Below are 8,159 nucleotides of genomic sequence, written 5' to 3'. Positions count from 1 at the left end.
CCCTGCCCACCTGGCACAGCCCAAATCCAGCTTCACTCCCAGGAAAGCCTTCTCCTTCCAAACGTAAGCAGGGCCAACACGCAGGTGGCACGGTGCAGCTGCCAATGCACTCAAATCTCCAAGGCACTTTCCAAGCCTCTCCCTCATTGGGTTCCATTTCTCAGATGGGAAAACTGAGACCGAAAGGGATAGGAGACTAGACCAAAGCCACAGAACTAATCAGAGACACAGTCAGAATTCAAGCCTGAGTCCATCTGACAGAAAAGTCTTAGTCCTCAGTGGCCCAGTGAGCCTGGCCGGGTGTCTGGAGTGACAGCTGTAGACAGAGGGGCTTCCCCTTCAGGACGGCAGGATGAGAGCTTTGTTTCCAGGACCTGCTTCCCACTGGCTCATGAGGCTGTTTCAGAAGGTCTAGCTGATTGGGGACACCCAACACTTAGACTTAACGTGTCCTGTCTTTCTCTTTCCCCCACCTCCATCCCAAATCTTGTTGAAGAAGGGAATGGGGTGGCCGGTGGGGGCATGGCTAATCTGCTAAGTTCAGAGAGTGGGATTTTTCTTTAAGGAGTTCCTTATTTGCCCACCCAATCACATATCCATCTATGCCTACCTGTCACTCCTGCTTAAACCCTTCAGTGGCTCCCCACTGCCCTGGGTTGAAACCCAGGCTTCTTGCCATTACCACAAAATCCCTGCCTGCCTCTTTGACCTCCTTGAGCTTAAACATGCCAGGCCCCTTCCCACCCCAGGGCCTTTGCACATGCGGTTCCTTGTTAGGAAGTTTCCTCCCCTGTTCTTTGCATGGCTGACTCCTTATCATTCAGGTTCCAGATAAACATTGTGTCCCTGGAGAGGCCTCCCTCCTTCACTTTGTCTAAAGAAATCCATCTGTCACTAAACATCACCCAGAATATTTATTTTAAGGTGCTGATCTCCATTTGCAGTTTTGCATCTGTTTGTGTCCTTGTTTCTCTTCCCTGTAAACTCCATGAAGGCAGGGACCTTGTCTAAGGCCTCTGTGCATGGTTGTGTGTCAGAAGGGGGTCCCTGCTGAGGAGGCAGCAGATAGAAATTCAGCAGCATGTCACTGGCCGGGAGAAACATGGGCGCTCCTGGAACTCTCTCCATACACAGGGATCACAGCCCACCCCTCCGGCTATGAATGTATACAAGTCTTTGCCTCTCTCTCGGCCCCAGATCTGGAACATGGTTTTTCTCTTCACCCACCCTCTTGGTACCTTCCTAGGGTGAGTTCCTCCTCAGGTGAGCTCTTTCCGTGCCCATCAGTCATACGGGAGGGCAGAAGGTGGTGGGGTCAATGGCTGGGCAGCAGGACGAGCCCAGGGCTGCCTCAAGCTGTCTTACCCTTGCTCCTGCAGCTCCACAAGCAGTGGATGGGGGCTCCCGGCCTCCTGTCGGTTCCTCCACCCACCCGAGCTGAGGGGTGGCCCTTATATGCCCACACGGCTCTGAGGACACAAAGGGGCCACGGCCGCCAGAAACCCATCAATATGTCATGTCAGAAGCAAATTGCGGTTTTCCCCGAGGGCCTGGGCTAAGCCTTCCTGCTTAGAGGAGAGTAAGGGGACTGGGGTCGGTGCCCAGGAGTGGGAGTGAAGGCTTGGGGACTGCACAGGCAGCCACCTCCCTCAGAGCCAGGGGTGAGGTGTGGGGCCCTGCCACCTACCCGTTCAGCCATCTCTTGGGCTCCCTCGAAGGCTCCCCAAGAGCCATTCCAGTGGCACAGAATCCACCCTGCCTACCCCCCACCCTTCCTCAGCCAGCAAAGGCCTAGGGAGGGAAGGAAGGGACCTCAAGCTGCTGGGTCTTCTACCCTCCACCACCCCCACCCCAGGCCTCACATGGAGAGGGCTGTGTTCCTGGAGACAGGGACTCTGGGCACACTTGGGGGAGGGGCATGAACTCCACCCCCACCTACCAAGGCTCGGTATCCCCAGAATTCCAGAGCTTTGTCGGCTTTCCGAGGCTGGTCCAGATGACAGCAACGAGAAATGCACGCATTCATTCAGTCCACTGCAGGCGTTTGTGAGGCACCCACTGTCTGCTAGATGTTGGGGAGATCGCAGTAAATAAAAGAAACAAACTCCGCTGCCCGAAGGAGCCAGGATTCCATTCCAGTGGAAATGCAATGCAATTTAAAACTTTCTCGTAGCCACATTCTTTGAAAGGTAAAAAGAAACAGGTGAAATTAATTATAATAGTCTAGTGTATTTACCCCCATCAAATCCAAAATATTCTCTTTTAACATATAACCAACAGAAACTTATGAATGGGGTTTACTCTCTTTTTCTCATGCTAAGTTTTCAAAATCTGCTTACAGCACACCAAGATTTGGACTTGTCACATTTCAGGCAATCGCCTTGTGTGGCTATTGGCTGTCGTGTTGGACAGCACAGCTCTGAAAGGGACAAATAAGCACATAATACAGTAAGTTGGGGCCAGGCGCGGTGGCTCACGCCTGTAATCCCAGCACTTTGGGAGGCCAAGGCGGGTGGATCACCTGAGGTCGGGAGTTTGAGACCAGCCTGGCCAACATGGTGAAACCCCATCTCTACTAAAAATATAAAAATTAGCCAGGTGCGGTGGCTCATGCCTGTAATGCCAGCACTTTGGGAGGCCAAGGCGGGTGAATCACCTAAGGTCAGGAGTTCGAGACCAGACTGACCAACATGGTGAAACTCCGTCTCTACAAAAAATATAAAAATTAGCTGGGCGTGGTGGTGGTTGCCTGTAGTCCCAGCTATTTGGGAGGCTGAGGCAGGAGAATGGTGTGAACCCGGGAGGTGGAGCTTGCAGTGAGCCAAGATCGCACCACTGCACTCCAGCCTGGGTGACAGTGCAAGACTCCATCTCAAAAAAAAAAAAAAAAAAAAAAAAAAAAAAATATATATATATATATATATATATATATATATACACACACGTGTATATATGTGTGTGTGTGTGTATATATATATATAAGTAGGCATAGTGGTGCACACTTTTAATCCCACCTACATGGGAGGCTGAGGCAGGAGAATCGCTTGAACCTGGAGGCGGAGGTTGTAACAAGCCAAGATTGCCTCACTGCACTCCACCCTGGGCGACAGAGTGAGACTCCATCTCAGAAAAAATACGGTAAGTTAGAAGCTAACGACAAAAATAAAGCAGGGAAGTGGCTCAGGAGTGTGGGGAGTGGGTGCCATTTTCAATAGGGCGGTCAGGAAGGCCTCGTATTGGATCAGGGGTGACTTTTGACCCGAAGGAGAAGAGGGAAGGAGTCAGATGGCTGTCTGGAAAGAGCCTGCTGACCAGAGGGACCCCCACACAAAGGCCTAGGGTGGTGTTCCAGGAACAGCAGTGGGGCCATGTGACTGGAGGGGGGTAACAGAAAAGGGGCCAACGATGTGTGATGAGGCCTTGGAACCTACTGTATGGATTTACTGACTTTGGCTTTCGTTGGCAATTCCTCTGAAGGCACCAGCTCAGGCATCCCTTCCTCCAGGAAGCCTTCATGAGCCCCAAGCTGCATGACGTATCACCTCTGAGCTCCCACATTCCCCTGGGATTTCCTCTCTCAGAATCTGTGACATGCCAAGCTGTCACTGTGTCTGTGGCTCTGTGAGTCTGTGGGTCTGTCTTCTGCGTGGGGCCCTGAACCTCTGCCTGCTGAGATGGAGAAGAAGGACGACATTTGCCTTGTTTACCTCAATCATCTCTAAAGCCCTCACCCTACAATGTTCATGCTGATGACTTTAGGCCCTGGGCCAGGTTACTCAACCACACCACACTTTTTAAAAAAATAAACTTTTTACTAAAATCTAAAACATGTACACAAAAAGGGGCACAGATCACAAGTATACAGTGTGATGAATTTTTACAAATGGAGCCCTCTCAAAGCCCTCTTTGTGTCCCCTCCAGGTCACTGCCCACCTGGGGGTGACCACTGTCCTGACTGCTAACCCAGTGCTGAGTCCAGCATGTTCCTGGGGGTCACTAAGTGCAATTGCAGTGTGCTGTACGTGCACGGCTTTCTCGCTCCCATTGTGTGAGGCAGTGACTGGGTCTTCTTTGCTGTGTGCTACTCCACTGTGTGAATCCCCACAGTGTGTTTATCCATTCTCATGTCCAGAGGCGCCTGGGCTTTCCAGGTGTTGGCTATTATGAATGAAGCTGCTATGAACACTCTTGTTGGTGGACTTTTTTTTTCTTTTTTGAGACAGTGTCTTGCTCTGTCACCCAGGCTGGAGTGCAGTGGTGTGATCTCAGCTCACTGCAACCTCCTCCTCCTGGGCTCAAGCGATTGTCCTGCCTCAGCCTCCCGAGTAGCTGGGACTACAGGCACACGCCGCCACACCCAGCTACTTTTTGTATTTTTCATAGAGGCAGAGTTTCGCTATGTTGGCCAGGCTGGTCTTGAACTCCTGACCTCAAGTGATCCTCCCACCTCAGCCTCCCAAAGTGCTGGGAATACAGGCGTGAGCCACCACACTCAGCTTGGGCATATGTTTTTATTCTTCATTTATTTTGGGTAAATAACAAGGAGCGGAATTGCTGGAGCACAGCATGCATGTGCATGTTTAGACATACTCTCTATGGCTATGGTTCCCCCAAGCATTATGCCATTGTACATGGTCACTGCTGCTACTCCACAGCCTCATCTGTGCTGGGCATCCCCAATGTTTTTAAGGCATTTGTTTGAAGGAAGAGGAAATAAATGCTAACACTAGCATTTATTGAGCACATACCGTGCATAAGGCACCTGCTATATGTGAGCACATCTAGTCATCACAAAGACCCAGTGAGGTCAGTGCTGTTATTATTTCCTCTTCTTACACTCAAAGAGCCAAGGCTTGGCAAGGGTAAGCAGCTTGCTGGATGTCACACAGTAGTCCAGCCAGCCCGTCTAACACCCATTGTCTTAATCACTGCCCAGCCGAGCCTCCTGGAAGAGAGGAAAATGCTACCTAGTTTCTAGCCTGCCTCATCTCTTCTCCTCCTTCCTGATCCCCACACCACAGGGGACTCTGACGCCCCCATAAGCTCCCCAGGCATCCCTATATCCCCTCATGCACCAAAGCTGGGTCAGGGATTGGGCCTTCCCACAGGAAGGGATTCATTAAAATGCATATCTCTTGGCCTCACCTTTGGCAACCCTGACTCCACTGACAAGCACCTAGGGGGATGTTTAACAAGCCCCCAAGGCAATGCGATGTGCAGTGCTTTTGAGATCCCTGGTGAGGGTGATGGGGAGCCAGGGAAGGGATTAAGCAGGGGAGGGACTGGATGAGGAGAAATACCCTGGGGCACTAGTTCCTAGAGTGAAGGTTCTGGAGTCAAAATTTCTGGGTCCAAATTCTGGCTCTGTCACTCACAATTGAGTGACTTAACTCACAGAGCCACAGTTCTCCCATCTGCAAGATGGGCTCATATTAAAGGTGGCCACCCTCACCTAATTGGTATGGCCGTGAGGACAGGTATCCTAGAAACGAACTTTAGGGCATCAAGGGAGGGGGGCCAAGAGTGCAGATGGTGGTGAGATCCCTGGGAGGCCTCCCCATGCTACTCGAGCTGAGAGTGGGCTGAGAAGGGAGAATGCAAGGTAGGTGGGGACTGGCATGAACACAGGTGCGGGGAACGTTGTGTGGTCTTCATTTTCCTAGCGTGATGCTGTCTGGCAAGTCCCTGGGGGTCAATAGCTGTGAGCCCAGGACCGAAGACCTGGCTCTGCCCTTTTCTCACTCTGTGGGCTTGAGCCTCAGTTTCTTGAAAGAAGGACACTGCATTCCACTGCTGAGTGTGGTGTGAAGGAGCGAGGAAGAGACTTGGACTCAGGAAGATAGGGTTCAAGCCCAGCTCCACGTGTGCCACGAGTCTTTGGGCAAGTCACTTCATCTCTCTGGGCCTCCACTTCCTTATCTGGGGTTGGAGGAGTCTGGGAGGGGAGCAGTGCCCAGCACACTGCTTATCACTGCCTCCCCAGGGAGTGGGGTCATGGAGTAGGGCTCCCTTGCTGGTCCAGCCCACATTTTCTGCTCGGGGTGAATCTGGAGGAACTGACCACTCAAAGACTGTTGACGTCAGATTAGAGGTCAGAGCATCTAACCCCTTCCTCACTGTAAAGATCAATAAACTGAGATTCAGAGAGGAGCTGTGGCTTGTTTAAGGCCACAGTACCGAAGGCCTGGCAAGAAGCCGGGTCTTCAAACCCTAACAGCTTGTGCCCTGGCTTCCCCATCAGCACACTGAGCCTGGAGAGGGTGGCAGCAAGACTTTAGGGAGCCATATGTATGCTGTGGGAACATCCAAAAGTGGGGTTGGGGGTGGAGGGGTGTCTCTGGCATGCCCAGGGCCAAGTATCAGCAGCCCATGGATTACCCGGCGTCTGCACCTGCCAGGCCTACCTTAAGGCTGCCATTGTCCCAGAGCTGGGGAGATGATGAGTAACAGGATTAGAGCTCATGGTGAGGGACAAGGGGACTGCCCTGGCATCTGGGACGAGGCAAGAGGGGCCCTCCCTCCTCTGTGGCATGGGCCTGGCCCAGGCTGGGACAGGGTATACCTGCCAGGGCCCCATGGCTAGGTTAGCACTGACCTAATCAGGCCTCTGGCTACACCACACCACCCACAGACACATGTATGTGCCCAGACACAGACCCACTCACAAAGACGCCCCCAATCTTCCACATCCAGAGCCTCACCCCAGGAAGACAGACATTCTGACACACACACACACACACACACACACACACACACACACCCCAGCAGACATATGGACACACGTAGCCACCATCCCCATAATTTCCAGGGCCAGGGCACCAGCTGATCATAGGAGGCCCATGATACATTTTTTCCCTAAAGTTATACGTTTTTTTTTGAGACGGAGTCTTGCTCTGTCACCCAGGCTGGAGTGCAGTGGCGCGATCTTGGCTCACTGCAGCCTCCGCCTCCCGGGTTCAAGTGATTCTCCTGTCTCAGCCTCCTGAGTAGCTGGGATTACATGCGCGCACCACCAAGCCCGGCTAATTTTTGGATTTTTAGTAGAGACGGGGTTTCACGGTGTTGGCCAGGATGGTCTCGATTTCCTGACCTCCTGATCTGCCCGCCTCAGCCTCCCAAAATGCTGGGATTACAGGCTTGAGCCACCGCGCCCAGCCTAGATTTTTTAAAAAGACATTCTAGCAAGTGACACTGATTTGCGGGCTTAGAAGTCCTTTGCGGGAACTCGCAGTGCGCATGCGCGGGGCTGGTGGGTGCGCGCACAACTCCTGGTTGCCTGGACGCGACCCAAGGCAGAGATGTCATGGCTGTACCCCTGTGGCCTGCTGCCCACCTCCTCTTCGACGTGGACGGCCTGCTTCTGGATACTGAACGACTCCGTTCAGTGGTGTTTCAAGACATATGTGATTGCTATGAAAAGGAATACACCTGGGATGTGAAGTCCCTGGTTATGGGTAAGAAGGCGTTGGAGGTGGCACAGGTGGTCGTGGACGTCCTGCGGCTCCTGGTGTCCAAGGAGGAGCTGCTGGAAGAAAGGCAAGCCAGGCCGAGGGACGTGTTCCCCACCGTGGCGCTCATGCCAGGGGCTGAGAAACTCATCCTCCACCTGTGGAAACACAGTATCCCCTTCGCCTTGGCCACCAACTCAGAGTCCGCATCCTTCGAGGTGAAGACAAGCAGGCACAAGGAACTCTTCAGCCTGTTCCATCACATCATGCTGGGAGACGACTCGAAGTGAAGAGCTGCAAGCCCGACCCTGCCATATTCCTGGCTTGTGCCAGGAGGTTCTCTCCACCTCCTCCTGTGGAGGAGTGCCTTGTCTTTGAAGATGCACACAAACCTCCACTCTTGGCCCTGCCTCTCCACAGACCCTCCCGCCAGGTCACCTCATCCACAGGCCATTCATACACTGATACGTGCACTGGTTCAGGGCCACATGGTTACCTGCCCACACACCAACACAGAAACACTTGTGCACAGCTCTCTGACTCAAAAACCCACCCGTGACTAACATCTGTTGAGCACTTACTGTGTGCCAGGCACTGTGCTAAGCACCTTTTATGATTTCACTCATGTGATCCTCACAACTCTGCTGAGGTTGTTCTGAGGTTGGTACTGTCATCGTTCTCATTTTACAGGTGAGGAAACGAAGGCTCAGA

The 8,159-nt window shown here is 52.6% G+C and overlaps 1 pseudogene; it reads left to right on the top strand.

Annotated features, from left to right (window-relative positions):
- The first annotated feature begins 7,303 nt into the window (after positions 1-7,303).
- On the top strand, positions 7,304-8,007 carry LOC100430085 (pseudouridine-5'-phosphatase pseudogene; annotated as a pseudogene).
- The last annotated feature ends 152 nt before the right edge of the window (positions 8,008-8,159 follow it).

This window comes from Macaca mulatta, chromosome 10, assembly GCF_049350105.2.
Source record: "Macaca mulatta isolate MMU2019108-1 chromosome 10, T2T-MMU8v2.0, whole genome shotgun sequence".
Classification (NCBI taxonomy): domain Eukaryota; kingdom Metazoa; phylum Chordata; class Mammalia; order Primates; family Cercopithecidae; genus Macaca; species Macaca mulatta.
Note: the sequence above shows the minus strand (reverse complement) of the source record. Positions and strands in the feature narration are given on the sequence as shown.